This window comes from Antennarius striatus, chromosome 8, assembly GCF_040054535.1.
Source record: "Antennarius striatus isolate MH-2024 chromosome 8, ASM4005453v1, whole genome shotgun sequence".
NCBI lineage: Eukaryota > Metazoa > Chordata > Actinopteri > Lophiiformes > Antennariidae > Antennarius > Antennarius striatus.
In genome coordinates, this window is record NC_090783.1 from 19329753 (window position 1) to 19347763 (window position 18011).

An 18011-nucleotide genomic window follows, 5' to 3' on the forward strand; every position below is an offset into this window, starting at 1 on the left:
TGTGATTGTGTTTCGTTTATTGGTGTACTGCTGCCACCTTCTGGACTGGAGGGTACTCATTAACTAAGGCCCCGTCCACACGGTGCAGGAACTTTTTGTAAACGCAACTTTTTTCACCCCGCATAGAAAAACATTCGCGTCCACGCAACACCGTTTTCAAAAAGATCTCCGTCCACACGTATCCGCATCAGTACGTTGATCAACACGCAGGGACACGCCCCCCCCGGTTTTTTGTTTTTTTTTGCAAAAACACTTTAATCACATTCAACAATTTTGCAATTTTACATTAGATGAAGCACTAAAGTGCTTCAGAAGAAGATTTTTTGCAAAAAAAAACTTCAATCACATTTAACATTTAGAACATTTAGAACATTTTACAATTTTTCATTAGATGAAATTTCAAAAACACTAAACACTCAAAAACATTAAACACCAAGAAAGAGTCCATTATAACAGGAAGTTCGCAAAAGTGAGGTGGTCATCAACTAAAGTGCATAGGACATTTTTGTAACACCAGATGTTCATAAAGTTATTCAGGTCTTTTGTCAATTAGAAAAAGTTGTGAATACAGCGTCCACAAAGTGAGCCCAGCGTTTTCAAAAAAATTTCAACTTGGCCAGCTTTTCAAAAAGTTGTGTTTTCGTCCCGGATATCTGTGTTGTCGTGTGGACGGAAGGCGTACCCGAAACAACAAAAAAGTTGCGTTTTCAAAAAGTTCCAGCATCATATTTTTTTTTCCAGTCACTCAGAATTCACCTTAAAATTTTCTTGATTCCTGGCTTGAGAAATGGATCAGTAGATACATGTTACAAGGATGCATCATAGTGGTTTGTTTCTGCTCCTGCCTCGTTCACACTTACATTTCTGACAATTTTCTCTTCTAAGCATAAGCATGGTAGATGTTGTAATGTTAAAACCTCTGAACTTAATGTGTAATGGAAGTCATCCTGTCCTACACAAACCAGACATAAAGTTGCAAATTTTACTGTAGAGTAATTATCTATTATGACCAAAGAGCTGAAACTGTACAATGAGGACATGATTAAAACCATATACAGTAACTAATAATATGAAATTATTTATACCAATGAGAATACTCACAGCATTTCACCTCACACCAGAAGGAAATAAAGTGGAAGGCATCACAGATGTTGGCAGAACCTGCTGAAAAGAAGTCAATGAAGTACCAATTGTGTTATGTAAATAGTGCAAATATGAATATAACTCATACCTACAAAAAACAATTCTTGAACATAAGAGACACGTAGTCTTCTCAAAAGCCTTCCCATGAAGAAAAGTGTAAAGCATTGAAGAAGGTATATTTTCAGAATGGTACATTTTCATTAAATACGTTGACTTATTTAAATCTATATATTTTATTTTTCTGACCAATTCCAATTCATTTTCTTATCACTGCTTTATCCGCTGTCACGGGTCACGGGGAGCTGGAGCCTATCCAAGCTGGCATGAGGCGAGGGAAACTCTGGGGACAACACTAGTGCACCACAGTCCACAGAGCCACACGGAGACACAGACAAACATGCACATGCACATTCATACCTATGGGCAATTTTGAGATCGGCCAATTAACCTGAAGTGCATATTTTTGATGTGAAAGGAAGCCGGAGAACGCAGAGAGAACAAAATTATCACACTGACACAAAATCCAAAAGAAATTCAAGCAAAAACAAATTCACGTCTCAAAAAACAAATAATGGTAGGATTTTCAACAGTACTGTGTGTTTCCTGAACAAGTAAAAAAATTTACTTTTTAACATTCATTAAACTAAAAACAGAGGCTTTTGCCTCCATGTCCCTTGTGTCATTCACATCCATTGTGCCCAGCTTTAAAACATACATGTTAATAAGGAGTTAAAAACAAGCATATACTGTACTTAAAATTCAAGTTTAAAAAGGCAGACAATATTCAAAAACCAACTATTCATTCTCCCCACCATGCTTTTTACTTTTGCCATTACAGCTTCTTCAATCTGTAGACCTTTTGTTCCGTGAAAAATGGTTGGTCACTTCCTTCTGGAACTTTTACATAAAAAAGGATGCTATCTAGAAATATGTTGTGGTCAGGAAAGAAAGAGGGTTTTGACAGGAAGAGCATCAGGTGTAAAAACTTTGCCAAATATGAGCATTCATCTAAAAAAAATTTTAAAAGATGACACAGTCTGGGGAATGAGGTCCTTCCACAAGTGAAGGAGTTTAAGTATCTTGGGGTCCTGTTCATGAGTGAAGGAACAATGGAGCATGAAATTGAATGGAGAATTGGGGCAGCAGGAGCGGTATTGCAGTCGGTTTACCGCAATGTTGTCACAAAGAGGGAGCTAAGCCGAGAGGCAAAGCTCTCCATCTACCGTTCAGTCTTCATTCCTACCCTTACCTATGGTCATGAGCGATGGGTCATGACCGAAAGAACGAGATCTCGGATGCAAGCGGCTGAAATGGGCTTTCTCAGGCGGACAGCTGGTGTCTCCCTTGGAGATAGGGTGAGAAACACTGCTGTTCGCGAGGGGCTCAGAGTAGAGCCGCTGCTCATTCGCGTGGAAAGGAGTCAGTTGAGGTGGTTTGGGCATCTGGTGCGGGTGCCTCCGGGACGCCTCCCTAGGGAGGTGTCTCTGGCACGTCCAGCTGGGAGGAGACCTCGGAGCAGACCCAGGACCAGGTGGAGGGATTATATCTCAACACTGGCCTGGGAACGCCTTGGGATCCCCCAGTCAGAGCTGGTGGATTTGGCCGGGGAAAGGGAAGTTTGGGGCTACCTGTTGAAGCTGCTGCCCCCGCGACCCGACTACGGATAAGCGGTGGAAGATGGATTGACTCTGGCAACCTCTAAAGGGACAGGCCAAAAAGAAGCTTTATCAAATAAGCTACAAGCACATGGTTCTCAGGAGGACTAGCACCCAATTTCAATCTGTCTGCAACATCCAATAGAACTCATTTTCCAAGAGAAGAGTTTACAAAAATGTAGATTTCTTTGATCTTCTCCGAGAGCTGCCACCTTATCGTGTTGGGGTAGTTTGAGTGCCCGAATGATCCCAGGAGCTATGTTGTCAGGGGCTTTATGCTTCTGCTAGGGTCTCCCTTGGCAAACAGGTACTGGGTGACGGGCCAGACAAAGAGCAGTACAAAAACCCCTATGGCAAGACAAAAATCAAGGACCATGACGTCGCCCGGTATGGTGCAACCGGGGCTCCACCCTGGAGCCAGGGCTCGTATGCGAGCGCCTGGTGGCTGGGCCTCTCCCCACTGAGCCCAGCCAGGCTCAGCCCGAAAGGACGACGTGGGCCCAACCTCCAGTGGACTCACTCACCACCGAGGAGACCGTAGGGGACAGGTGCAGTGTGGATTGGGTGGCAGTCATCAGATTGGGGCTCGACTACTCAATCCCCAGACAAAGAGTCTAGCTCTAGGGACATGGAATGTTACCTCACTGGGGGGAAAGGAGCCAGAGCTTATGAGGGAGGTTGAGAGGTACCGACTAGATATAGTTGGGCTCACCTCCACCCACAGCTTGGGCTCTGGAACACAAACCCTAGAGAGGGGCTGGACTCTCCACTTTTCTGGTGTTGTCCAGGGTGAGAGGCGGAGGGCTGGTGTGGGCTTGCTTGTAGACCCACAGCTCAGCTGTCATATGTTGGAGTTCACCCCGGTGAATGAGAGGGTCGCGTCCCTGCGCCTTCAGGATGGGGACAGGTGTTTCACTGTCGTTTCGGCTTACAGACCAAATGGAAGTGCAGAATACCTGGCCTTTTTGGAGTCCCTGGGAGGGGTACTGAATAGTGATCCAACTGGGGACTCCATTGTTCTCCTTGGGGACTTCAACGCTCACGTTGGCAATGACAGGGAGACCTGGAAAGGGGTAACTGGGATGAGCAGCCTTCCCGATCACAACATGAGTGGTGTTCTGTTATTGGACTTCTGTGCTAGTCACAGTTTGTCCATAACAAACACCTTGTTCAACCACAGGGATGTCCACAGGGGCACATGGCACCAGGACACCCTAGGCAACAAATAAAACAAATAAATGCTTAGATTAGAAACAGAGGATCCTGAACTAGAACATACATCTATTCATTCATTCATCCTCTAAATCGGCTTCTTCTGCTGTCATGGGTTGCAGGGTGCTGAAGCCTATCCCAGCTGACTGGAGGACTGAGGCTGGGGACACTCTAGTCGCGATGCCATTGTACCTTGGTAGATCATAGATGTGAAATGCAAATTATTACATCCCAGTTCAAAGTGGTGATGTATTGTAATTGCCATCATTTGTGTGTTCATCCGTTAGTCCGTCCGTCCGTTAGTCCACCAAATATCTTTGCAACCATTGCAGATAAAAAGATTAAACAAAAGCACATTCCTCGGGCGGCGAAGGGGATGAAAATGAGATGATGACCTTGACCCTGAGAAGACTAGGAACTGGATAAGATAGAAAGATGAGGGAGAAGGCCAGTGCTACTGCTTTGATCTATGAAAGTAGGTCAGAGCACTAGCTTTGTACTTTGAATAATGCAAATAGTTCAGGATACAATTTTGAATTCAGGGGTGTCACAGGATCTTGTAGTCTCTGACTGCATTGGTTCTTGTTTTTAGTTTTAATTGTTAATTTTATTAACTGTGTTGTTCCCAGTAGGGAAAATATTAGTACATTCTACACACACTGGTTTGCAGTTGTATGCATATATATAGTGGGTACAAGCCCGTAACCCACACACAAGGGGCCAGTAGGCATGCAGATGTAGAGGAGGTAGAGACGCAGCTCCTTCATGATGCGCCTCCAATGAGCAGATTATAAAGGGGATGGCGCCTTACTCAAGGGTACCTTGGCAGTGCTTGGTACCTTCACTCCCACAGATAATTCACACTCCAAAATTTTTGCCTGACACAGGTCTTGAGCCATCGACCCTCCGGTCAGACTTAGTGGACTGAGCTACTGCCGCCTAATTGACTTGAAATAGCAGGCCAGACATTGGTCCTAGCTTTCTATAAAGTCTATAGTGCTACTTAAATGATGAATATGATGAAATGGTGACACAAGTAATGTTTATGCGCCAGAATGTTTTTGGCACAATTCTATACCATGACAGGTGTTAGGCAACTTCATGCAGTCTTGGCAACATAAAAATTCTGCATGTTCAAACATCTGTCCTACATCTGGGGACCAAGCTCCCCCAAAGGTCTGACCCTAAAACCACTCCTGAAATGTGATATTTTCAAAATCCCTTTAAAGACACACAATTGAAAATGGTACCAATACAAAGTATTTAATATCTAAACATCTAAACTTAAACTTGTTATCATGGCTATTTACTTGATTGAAGTACTGCAAAATGAGCTACTATTCAGCAGTGGTACCACCACTAATATCCCTTTCCACAGGTACAACACAGAAAGAAACCTAGGTATTAATATTTCAAGCTGTCAGAGCTTGTGTGCCTAATTTTCAGTGTCCGTTGTCCAAATATGAAATATGTTACAAAGAGATGGATGAATCTCTTTATCTCGAGAAGCAATGACGATGCCAAAAATAAACTTCTTTTCTCAACTACTCTAGCTCCAGAACCTTGGGAGGCCTTGATACACTAAACCCTTACAACTACTCAACTACTTCCTGGCGAATCATTTACATTACCAGTAGTACCTTGAGATACGAGCTGCTCGACATTGTTTTATGAGATACGAGCTGTCATTATTATTACTGATGACTTCTTCTCTTCTTCTTTTCCTTTCGGCTTTTCCCTTCAGGGGTCGCCACAACGAATCAGTTGCCTCCATCTAACCCTGTCTTCTGCATCAATTTCCAAAATATTATTGTTTTTGTTCTCATATTCTTATGTTTTGTTCTTATTATTCATGGTCGTGATGGCCATACGATGCACAACACAACGTTATAAAAAGGCTAACAAAGAATAAACAGTAAACACAGGAAATAGGTAAACTGAGACAAAAGTTTAGGATATGTCTGTTCTTTTCTCCTTTGTCTTCCCATTTTCTGTTTTACACTCATTCCCGTTTCTTGTTTTGGCTCTCCAACAGACAAACACAGTATACACACACTCACACACGAGCATGCACGCACGCACGCTGCCTTACAAACGCATACTGTTGTATCATTATGTTAATCCTTTTTTCTATCATTTGTCTATGTATGAAACCCTGCTGTTCTACTCCCAGACATCACAGTTATGTCTTGTTCTTCCTGCTATTTCATGTGTCACCATATTAAAAAGTGTCTTTGCAGGCTATTGCATTCTGCAGCCGTCCATCCCTTTGGAATTTGTGTTGCATGGAGGAAAACCCCACAGGGGTTAAAATGTGAAGCGCTTATTGCACTTTTAATCCCATTTGTGTCCTGTGGCACCCTTTCAAAGAAAGATATGCACACTCTCCAGGAACTGAATATTATTATGTGCCTACAATGAAACTTTGGCCATGGCTGAGGTTATAATCTATTCATGACATATATCAATAAATATGATTTAGTGTCACTGCCTTCAATGATGTTTTTTTATAGGAGGCCTGAGTTGACAAAAGAGATTAAAAATGACATAATGACGATGTTCACACCCTAGGGATGACTGCTGTGAAACTGAAAAAACTGATTCATCTAAATGAAGTTGGACTTGGTGACTGAGAAGGAGAGGCAACAACACCATTGGGTATATTTAGGTGAAAAAAGCAAATTCACCAAAGCTAATGAGAGCTCAGTGGTCGACAACAGGAAAGAATATTATATAGCATACAGAGTAGAAATAGATGTGGGCCATGATGTTCATCAGTAAGAATGAAATGTTTCAAACCCATCAGATTCATCAAGAAGTTCCACAGGATTGCAGAAGTAGAAATCTTAAATTATTTTAAATTATATTCTCTTAATGACATTGTGCTGCAACCTCAGACTTGGATTAGTACCTTTAATTTCTTTAAGGATTTCCCAACGTCAGTGGTGCCGTCATTCCTATCAAGGCTCCTCACATAATGAGGCCAATGATGTGAATAGGAGGTCCATTTACAGCATAAATGTGCAGGTCCGAGTAGACCGACTACTGTTTCAACATGTTAATGACTGCATCATAGATAACATCTGTCCAGATCATGTGTGATGCTGCTGACTTAATTTCTGAAGTGGAGGCAAAGCGCTCTGGGTCGATTCATGTATGTATGGTCTTACCTGAACAACAGACTGTAACATGGTAGGTAGCGTAAAGGTTTGGAGACTCTAATGGCTTTTATCTGGAGGACAGTGGTTACCCATACCAACCGAGGCTACTGACCCCTTACCCTGACCTAGGCCTCCAACAGAACTACATCTGGGGTCACTACAGGATGAGTGTCCAAGTGGAGATGACCATAGGCCTGCTGAAGGCCTATTTCCAGTGCCAGCATTACCTCAGAATGATTCCTGAGAGGGCCCTTCAAATAATTGCGTTCTTCAAAGTACTGTCACGATCAGAGGAGGACAACACCTTCCCCTACAAACTGAAGACCCCAATGATGACTGTATCCACCTGCCTGCTATACAAGACAGCAGAGCAGTGAGAGACACCGTCTGCCAGAATAAATTTAGAGTCTAAGTCACAATTACCACGACCACAGCAGACAATAACAATAACAACAGGCAATACACATTTAATTTGGTCATCTTCGTTTCTTACAAATAAAAAGTTATTTTGTTTGTTTGTTCCAATACTAAAGGTTTCAATTGTCAACATGATTCACCTCTGACCATCAACCACCTCTAACATGTACTCTCCCCCCTTCTCTTCACCCTCTACATGACGGACTTCCAGCACAACTTGAATACACGTCACATGCAGAATTTCTTGAATGACACTGCGATTGTGGCATGTATCAGAGAGGGTGATGAGGGGGAGTACAGGAGGGTGGTGATGGACTTTGTAGGATAATTTCAGAAAAATGAGCTTCAGCTAAATATCACCAAAAGCAATATCACCCTCCCCACAGCCTGTGGTCATCGGGGGCAAGGAGATGGAGGTTGTGGGGACTTATAAGTGACTGGGGCTGCAGCTGGACAGCAAACTGGACTCGTCGTACAACTTGGACTGTGTGTACAAGAAAGGTCAAAGTAGGATTTACTTCCTGAAAAGACTGGCCTTCTTCAGCATCAGCGCTGAGCTGCTTACACTGTTCTAACAGTCAATTGTGTCCAGTGTGCTGTCCAGTGTGGGGAACACCGCCCCCTTTGCCCAGCAGAGGAGCTCCTTTAGTGGCAGACTGCTGTCACTGATCTCGTCCACAGAGAAACTTAGGACCTCCTCTGTGCAACGTGCCATCAGGGGACACAACCACTCTTTCAGAAGGAGGGAGGGTGAAGCTGAAGCTGCAGTATCATCAAGGTCAGCCAAGCGTGGACAGACAGGGGTGGTGTAGGCAGGGATACACTGTCGGGATACTTTGTAGGGGTCCTTGGTGTCAGTCCATAGTTCTGTTCATCCGCTTTTTCTTATGCTTCTTCTATTTTCTTATGCTTCATTTTATGTATGTGTATTTATGTATGAAATTATGTAACATCTTATGTGTCAGCTACTGTTATCTGTATTTATGTATTCATTGTGAGCAAATGATATAATTTCCTTTGGGATTAATAAAGTATAAATCTATCTAACTATGACCCATACCAGAAACTGTTCCTGAATCTCTTTGCGAGCCAGACAAAGTACCAGAACCTTTCCCCGGACAGGAAGAAGGACCAGAAATTGTTCCTGAAATGGAGAGTGCCAGAACCAGAGGCTATACCTGATTCCCGTTCCGAACCCAAATCAGTTCCTGAGCCTGAACCTGAGTCCGAACCTGAATGTGTTCGAGTCCGAACCTCAGTTTGAACCAGAATCTGTTCCAGTGTCTCTATCTGAGCCCTACCCTGAACCAGAATCTGAACCCAAATTCGTTCCGGAGTCTGTACCTGAATCCGAATCTGATCTCCAGCATTAACCTGAACCCAAAAGTGTTCCAGAGCCTGAACTTGATCCCAGTCCGGGATGCTGACTGCTTATTTCTTACGCATGTGTTAAACGGACACTAGCATGGAAAGTAGGGGAGTACTACTCTCTGACTCCTATATCATATTCTTTCATTTAGAAGCCCTACAAGTTTTTTTTGAAGTGTCTCCACAGTGCACTGCAGCATATATTGTAAAGTAAAACATTTGCTGCTCCACAGATATAAAAATATGAATGGCACAGTCATGAGTGCATATTCATGTAGCTTGGTGGGACATTTTTGGTCTAAATTCAAAAGCCTGAATCAAAGATTTTAATGACCTAAGAAATATGACAAGTACTGAACAAAGAAACCAGTTCAACCAACTGTGAGATGCTCATGAATATCATAGGGGAAATTTGCATCTCCAAAAACTTATAATTAATGATTCAGCAGGCCAGTAAAAGAAGTGAGCCTATATGAATGATTAAATACGGGCTAACCTAATTTAGGGCCTAATCCATTATGAATGAATTACACTGTTTAGACATAGCACAGAAAAGACGGAGGAAGGAAAGGATTTTGACATCGGGAAATAGGGAGGCTTGTGAAGTGAACAACTAAATCACGCTGTTTCCAATGACTTGACCTCACAGTCTAAAAAAATGCAGCCACATTCAAGCCACAATAACATGGACAACTTCAGCATATAATCATGTTGAAATATAACAGAACTTTCATCCTTGTAGAGGTCTGAACTGGACACTGTTCTCTCTTTGCAGGTGGTTATTTAACTTTGTCTATATACAAGAGATGCATGAGAGGGACTTTTCCTATTATGTGGCACAGTGAAAAAGACAGCACAAGTCAGCACTATAATGTAGAGGTGAGGGGTTAATATCAAAGTAGAGATATGAGTGAAATCCTGAAGCTGTAGCCAACTACTGCAAATCCCTGAGGAGGAGAAAATCTCAGAGACAGCTTTCAATTTCAAGAGCACGAGTAAGTGTGTGTGTGTATGTGTATGTGTGCGTGTGCGAGTGCGTGTGCGTGTGCATGTGCGTGTGTGTGTGTGTGTGTGTGTTTGTGTGCACATTTGTGTCTATCTGCTTTCGCTACCTGTCAGCACTTCTGGGCTTTACTGTCAGTTTGATGTTAAAACTTCTCAATTGAGACACACACACACGCACACGCACACGCACACACACACACACACACACACACACACACACACACACACACACACACACACACACACACACACATTGTTTTTCTTTGTCTTTCTCTCTGTCTCATTCACACCTTTTTTCTGTATTTTCTTCTCAGGTGTCGGGCCTGAATTGCTGTTGGACTTAAAACCAAATAAAGCGGAAACAGATATCGAACACTGGAACTCCCTGTTTAATTGGTGTAATTGTAGACTGTGTGTAGGTGAATGTACGGTTACCTACTGTATGTCCATGAGAGTCTGGGAGCATGACAATGACATGCAGTAGATTTTGCTTAGCAGTATTACAGTATGTAAATGTTACTAAATTGACTATTCGTTATTTTATAAAGAAACTATTCATGGACCGGTAATGAAATGGAAATAGAAGCTAAGGTAAATAGGACATGTAGCTGAAACGTATTTGCAGTACCCAGGTTTCCTGAAGAACCCTGTCAAGTGTGCATATTTTTATAATGCATGTGGCGTAAATTAGCAGCACCAAAATTTGTTTAACACCTTATTCCAAACCAGTTACTGATTTTACTTTTGAAAGAGGTGGATGTCCTTTTTGTGAGAATAGGTATTTTAGTATAGAACATAATATCTACAACAACCACAGGATGGCAGTAGAACAGCATTATTTTATTGTTCCACACTACTACTGTGTGTGGAACAATCTCATTTTCTCAGACAAACCAAAAGGATGAAAACAGCCAATGCTGATGTTTTGACATGAGTCTCGGGGCTGGAACTCATACACTAAACTCTCCAAGGCATTTAGATCACTTACTAATTGTAAATAGAGAAGTCCGTGGTGTAAAGCATTTCTAACAGAGATTTAGGGACTGGCATGACATTACACTGTAAAACAGTGTTTGTCCTTGTTATTGTCCTTGTATGGATCCATTTAAGTGTGCCCTCTGTTCAGTACTTGCATTAAAGTAATCAATCTGATTTGTAATGTTAATCTGTTCAAACCAAGTCATCATCGGTCATGTTTCATCATTTTAGAAAAAAGAGACTACCAGTAATCAAAATGATTATGGACTAGTTCAGTCGGTACAACATGGCCGGTGGGGTCCTGCTAGGTGAGACGGCACAGGCACTCAAGGATAGGACAGAGGTTTGTCTGTGTGGGTTCTGTCCGAGTTCTTCGGCTTCCTCCCACCTCCAAAAACATGCGCTTTCGATTGATTGGCCGGTCCCAAATTGCCGTAGTGTGTGAGTGCGTTTTTGTCTGTCTCTGTGTGGCTCCATGGTGCACTGGCATCGTGCCCGGAGTTCTCCCCGCCTTACGCCCTATTCCATCTGGGATAGGTTCCAGTTCCCTGCAACCCGCTACAGCGGAACAAACGGCTAGAAAATGAATGAATGAGTGAACTCTTACATCTGTGTGCGCAACTTTAATGTGCATGTGTGTTAATGTGTTGTGTGATTCTGTGGGTGGCATCGGAGTGCTTTGGGACAGGTGGGTGTTGCAAAAGTGTGCTGTATAAACCCTGCAGGAGTAAGATAATCCTCATTCCTGGTGTTAATCTGCTTATTGAACTTCTGTTGGCATGGGGGAGGGGGCATGATGACACCTAATGGTGTTAGGGTCAAAGCTACTTGTGGGCAGGTTTGTGAGTGATGCTCTTTTACCCTTTCCAAATGTCACAGAAGGCCCAACTCCCATAATGTGGGGCCACAATGTGTGTTGAAGTATTTGTGCGTCATAATAATCTCCACAGTCAACCTCTTCAAACACATAATTTTTATTGATGTCTGTATGCAGACAAGGAAGTCTGCATACAGATATCTACTTATCCTGTCTCTTATTCTCTTTTCTCCTAATGCATGTATAATACTCCACAGTCACATATAGTACAACACAGCTAACAAAACAATAGCTACAAAATCTTCTTCTTTTCCTTTTGGCTTTTCCCTTCAGGGGCCGCCACAGCGAATCAATTGGCTCCATCTAATCCTGTCTTCTGCATCCTCTACTCTCACAGATTTGATTCGCATATTGATTTGGCAAAAGTTTTACATCGGATGCCCTTCCTGACACCACCGTCTGTATTTGTCCGGGCTTGGGACCAGCACAATAAGATACCGTGCCCTCTTGTGGCTACATTAAAACAATAGCTACAAAATAACAACCAAAAATTTTCAGTGGCTTTTCATATTTTTCCCATCTGTTTTATGGTAAATTCTTAATTTAAATTGATTTTACATGTCTTAAAGGATCAATTTATGGATTGAAAGACCCACTTTTTCTGATTTTATCATGTTACGATAACGATTTTTGAGACAGAAGACCATGTGTCAAAAAATCATGAGCAAAGAATATCCACATGAAAAACTCTCGAGCCTAACTACGCTTCTTGAACTCTCATTTATCTTTTCACTCGATTGTGTTACTTACGTATATGACTAATGTTGGTGAAAACAAAAACATTGCACCGTGGTGCTGAATCTGAGCTAGAATTGTCCGCCTACAGTCTGTCACCATCCATTCTATCTATTCTTTAAGGGAATATAAAACAATTAGCAGTTCCACAGAGTATGAGGCATGTTGGTCATCATCTCCCAGGAGAAAAAGGAAATGTATGTGAGTGTGTTGCTTTGTTATAATTGTTTTTATTTTTTTATGGGGGCTTTTCAGGATCAGTTTTGCCAGCTGGAGTTTGTGCAGAACATAAGATAACGAACAGATAATGTTTGATGTGTTCTTTCTTTGTTCTTTTAACTTGCTTGTGTCTCATTTCCTTTTTCTTCTCCTGCCTTATTTGGTTAGTTTCTATACTGTATATAAAACAGAAATGTTTGTGTACCAAACACTGATTAAGCTGTCCTGAATTACATCTATAATACAAGATTGATTTTCCCTTCAGCAACCAGCACATTCAAAGTGCATATTTTGAAAACATTGTAGCCAGAATAATGGAATCAATTGAGTTCCACTGTAGTAATGATATGGCTCATATTGAGAAGAAACTGAGGTGTATTTTAACCTATCATTTGTAAGAAAAATATTTTTAAAAACCCTCATATAAACCAAATGCTTCTATATCCATGAGTAAATCTTAGTAAAAATGTGCATGTTTACAGCTTTTGGAGTCAATCTCTGCGGGTGACGGGGAGTGATGATGGTGGCACTGATGGCGGGGGGTTGCATAAATAAAACCATGCTACCAATTATGAATCAGTCCATGACAATTACAAATTACACCATGACAGGTTGCTTTAATCATTGACAGAGTCCATTATGATGTTTGATTTCTTACAAACTGCAAAATACTGTCATCATTAGAGCAATAACTCTCTCAGCACAGTGCATACTATGATGAGATCCAGAACTTCAAGGTTTACCACAGAAACACATTGACTTTGCAGTGGTATTCTTAGATCCTGAAATCTAAAGCAAAAATAGAAAATCTGCTATTTGTTTATGTATATATATTCAATGAAAAACAACTTCAAAAAATACTTTCATTGTATTCAATCAAGATAGAACATTTTTAATGATAAGGATGTTTGACTAAGTTTTTTCTGATTTTCAACAATCTAAACCCTTAAGAATTTCACATGTAACCAAACCATGTTATGTTATTATATCTTATTCATCTGTGCAATAGAACCCAATAGGTCTTGTTTACAAAAAATATTTTAACATGTCACAGGAGGAAAGATTAGGAATTAACGATAAAATATTCAGTGGTCAAATCCAATTTATGTATTGTAGTTTCTACAAATACATTAGATCGTTACTGCAGGACAATGTTTGTTGCCCAAAACTCTGTCCAGAAACACAAGCAATGACATCCTAAAGGATAAATCAAAAGCAGAATCAAAATGTACAAAAATCAGGTCTAAAAACTAAGGAAATCTAATAACATGTACTCGCTGAAAAAAATCTAACATTGCACATGGATTAAAATACAAAAAGGGGAAGAGTAACAATGGACAGGGGATGCCAGCTAGAATGGGGCAGGTAATCACAGAAGAGGGTAACAAACAGGAGCAGGAAGAGAAGTGTCTGATACGAGAGACAAGGTGGATTTCATAATAAAACAGGAAACACTGACATGAACTGAAAAACATGACCATAACAGTTCTACATACACCTGTTTGATTGAGAAGATTAACATCTTCAGCAATATCCATGAAATCAAAACATCTTTCCATGCACTTGCAAAGGAAATCATGTTGTGTAAGACACATTATATTATCAAGTTAATATTTTCTGGCAAGAGTCAGAGTTCCCATGGTATTGGGAGGCAGTGAGGTTGAGGAAGGAAGGCCAAAATTAAGGGCCGATTCCCAGAAAACACTTTTCATGAAAGCAGTTAATAGGAAAGTAACATACAGCATACAGCAGAATCCAAACGTATACTATTAGATTTTACCCTGGGACTGTTGTCTCTTAATATGGTCAGAAGGCCCCCAGATCTGATGAAATCGGCGGTGGGTTTGACAAAGTTTAGTCCAGCTCTTCCGGGTGCAAACAGGTTACCACAACATTCAACAATATCTTAAATTTGGGTGGGGACACAGATTTGCAGCCCAATGCTGCAAATAGCCCATTAGATACCAATGGGGTTTTGTATATGGCGCAGTCTAAATTAAAATTCCTGTTCCTCTTAATCATAATCAAGGATTGCTCAACCCTATAAACAGTTAGGAATCAGAACGTAACCCCCAACATCTAGTATCAAGCACCTGCTCACCAACTATCTAACTTAACAGCCAACAAATGTAGAAATTTACTGTTGACAGAATCTAGGCACACTTGTTAGAACTGTATTCAAAATCACTGTTCCTAGAAGTAATCCAGACCATATCACATATCAACTTTGATAATGGTCCTTAATTTCTTAATGTATTTCTATTCTCAACCAATTCACTCCAACATTCTTAATTTATGTAAACTTTTCAAAGTATGCGAAATGCCAGGTTACCCTAGTATACAATGCACTGTAGTTAACAAATGTTGATACTGCATCCTTCTAAAGGCCAATGAATGAAGCAGAGGTACAAGTCCTTCTCCACAGATCAATTAACTCAGTTCACACAAATATGTCAATGAGAACTGCAACTTGAAACTATTTAATTATCGTCTAATTTGTTTGAACAGTGCTATCCTTGTTCTGTCTGAAGTCATGTCGTTGAGTTTTTTAAAGTGTGCAATCTTTCCGAGTCTCTGTCAACTGCTCCTGTGCCAGCAGTGACAAACCTTTTGAGTAATACATCGAACATTAAGAAAAGTTGCATTGCATGACAGTGAAATGTGAGACTATCATTTCTTAGATTCATTTAATTACTCAGGACCCAGAATGAAGACGGCTGTCTTAGGGTGGGTCATTGGTTTGTGAGAACCATGAGGGTTAGATATTTATGCTTGCGTGCGCACGCGTGTGTGTGTGTGTGTGTGTGTCTGTGTGTGTGTGTGTGTGTGTGTGTGTGTGTGTGTGTGTGTGTGTGTGTGTGTGTGTGTGTGTGTGTGTGTGTGTGTGTTTGTGTCTGTGTGCTCACACATGCATGGGTGCATTTGTGTCTGTGTGTGTGTACTTAGTTTATTCAAGGATTCCGCTGATATCTGGTGGCACATTAGGCCTACTTTCCCAGTATCTCTCCTGATTATATCCCCCTTTATGAGTGTTTCCCAGACCAAAATAGAAAACATGAGTGATGATGTACAACATGTTGCAATACTTCCTATATTTTCCCTTTTATATCATCCCGTATTGGAAAATGGTGTAACATGGGCCACTTTTTTGTATTTGATGATTGCACTGCAAAATAAACATGCATTTGCTTCAGGTTGTAATTCATATACAGACCTCAAGTCATTGTGAAGCCACAGAAATGGCTCCATAATGAGCCGTTTCTATGGCTCATTATTATTATTATTATTATTATTATTATTATTATTATTATTATTATTATTATTATTATTGTTATTATTATATTTATTATTATTATTAATAAGACAAAGGTGTATCAAAAGAGGTTAGTCCCATGGAACAACTTTCCCTAATATAGGAGTGCCACTGGTAAAAAAAGAAAACAACATATTAAATTATTAAATAACATAATGGAAGTCTATTGAAAGGTGCCAGTAGTGTGATGGGAAGATGGAAAGAGTACTTTGAAGAGTTGATGAACAAGGAAAATGAGAGAGAACAAAGACTATAAGACGTGGCTGTTGTGGACCAGGATATAGCTAAGGTTAGTCAGGATGACGTGAGGAGGGCATTGAAGAGAATGAAGAGTGGAAAGGCACTCAGTCCTGATCATATACCTGTGGAGATATGGAAGTGTCTAGGAGAGGTGGCAGTACAGTTTCTGAGGGGGGTTTCAACAGGATCTTAAATAGTGAGGAGATGCCTGAGGAATGGAGGAGAAGTGTGCTGTTTTAAGAACAAGAGAACTGTGCAGAGTTGTGGCAACTACAGAGGAATAAAGCTGATGACCTATACAATGAAGTTATGGGAAAGAGCAGTTGAAGCTAGACTAAGGGCAGAAGTGAGCATTTGTGAGTAGCAGTATGGTTTCATGCCAAAAAAGAGTCCCACAGATGCAGTATTTGCTTTGAGGATGTTGATAGAGAAGTACAGAGAAGGCCAGAGGGAGCTGCATTGTGTTTTTATAGATCTTAGAAAGCTTATGACAGGGTGTCCGGAGAGGAACTGTGGTATTGTATGAGGAAGTCTGGAATAGAAGAGAAGTATGTTGGAGTGATGCAGGAACTGTATGAGGACTGTAAGATAGTTGTGAGGTGTGCTGTAGGTGTGACAGAGGATTTCCAAAGTGAGGTGGGACTGCATCAAGGATCAGTTCTGAGCCCCTTCTTGTTCACTATGGTGATGGGCAGGCTGACAGACGAGGTTAGACAGGAATCTCCATGGACTATGATGTTTGCAGATGACATTGTGATCTGTAGTGAGAGCAGGGAACAGGTGGAGGAGAAGCTAGAGAGGTGGAGGTTTGTCCTGGAAAGGAGAGGAATGAAGGTTAGCCAGACAGAGTAAGACAGAGTACATGTGTGTGATTGAGAGGGACCCCAGTGGAAGAGTGAGGTTACTGGGAGAAGAGATCAAGAAGGTGGAGGATTTGAAGTACTTAAGGTCAACAGTCCAGAGCAATGGAGAGTGTGGAAAAGAGGTGAAGAAGCGTGTACATGCAGGATGGAACGGGGGGGAGAAAAGTGTCAGGTGTGATGTGTGATAGAAGAGTTTCGGCTAAAATGAAAGGAAAGGTGTACAAAACTGTGGTGAGACTAGCGATGTTGTTTGGTCTAGAGACAGTGTCACTGAGGAAAAGACAGGAAACAGAGCTGGAGGTAGCAGAAATGATAGGATCAGGAATGAGTACATCAGAGGGACAGCACAGGTTAGAGGTTTTGGAGATAAAGTCCGAGAGGCCAGACTGAGATGGTCTGGACATGTCCAGAGCAGAGGTAGTGAATATATTGGTAGAAGGATGCTGAGTTTTTAAACTGCCAGGCATGAGGCCTAAAAGAATACCAAAGAGGAGGTTTATGGATGTAGCGAAAGAGGACATGAAGATAGTTGGTGTGAGAGAAGAGGCTGCAGAAGACAGGGTTAGATGGAGGCAAATGATTCGCTGTTGCGACCCCTGAAGGGAAAAGCCGAAAAGAGAAGAAGAAGATCTACACCAGAGTGATAACAATGTTGATTGGCACAAGACTGTGCTGGGGGCTGCCAGGATTGCGGTGATGATGAAAGTGGATAGGAGAGCAGCACAGGTGTAATGGGTAGGACTGTTATGTCAAACATACAGATTCTGGGTTCAATACCTCTCTGTGCAGAGTTTGCATGTTCTCCCCATGTCTGTGTGGGTTTCT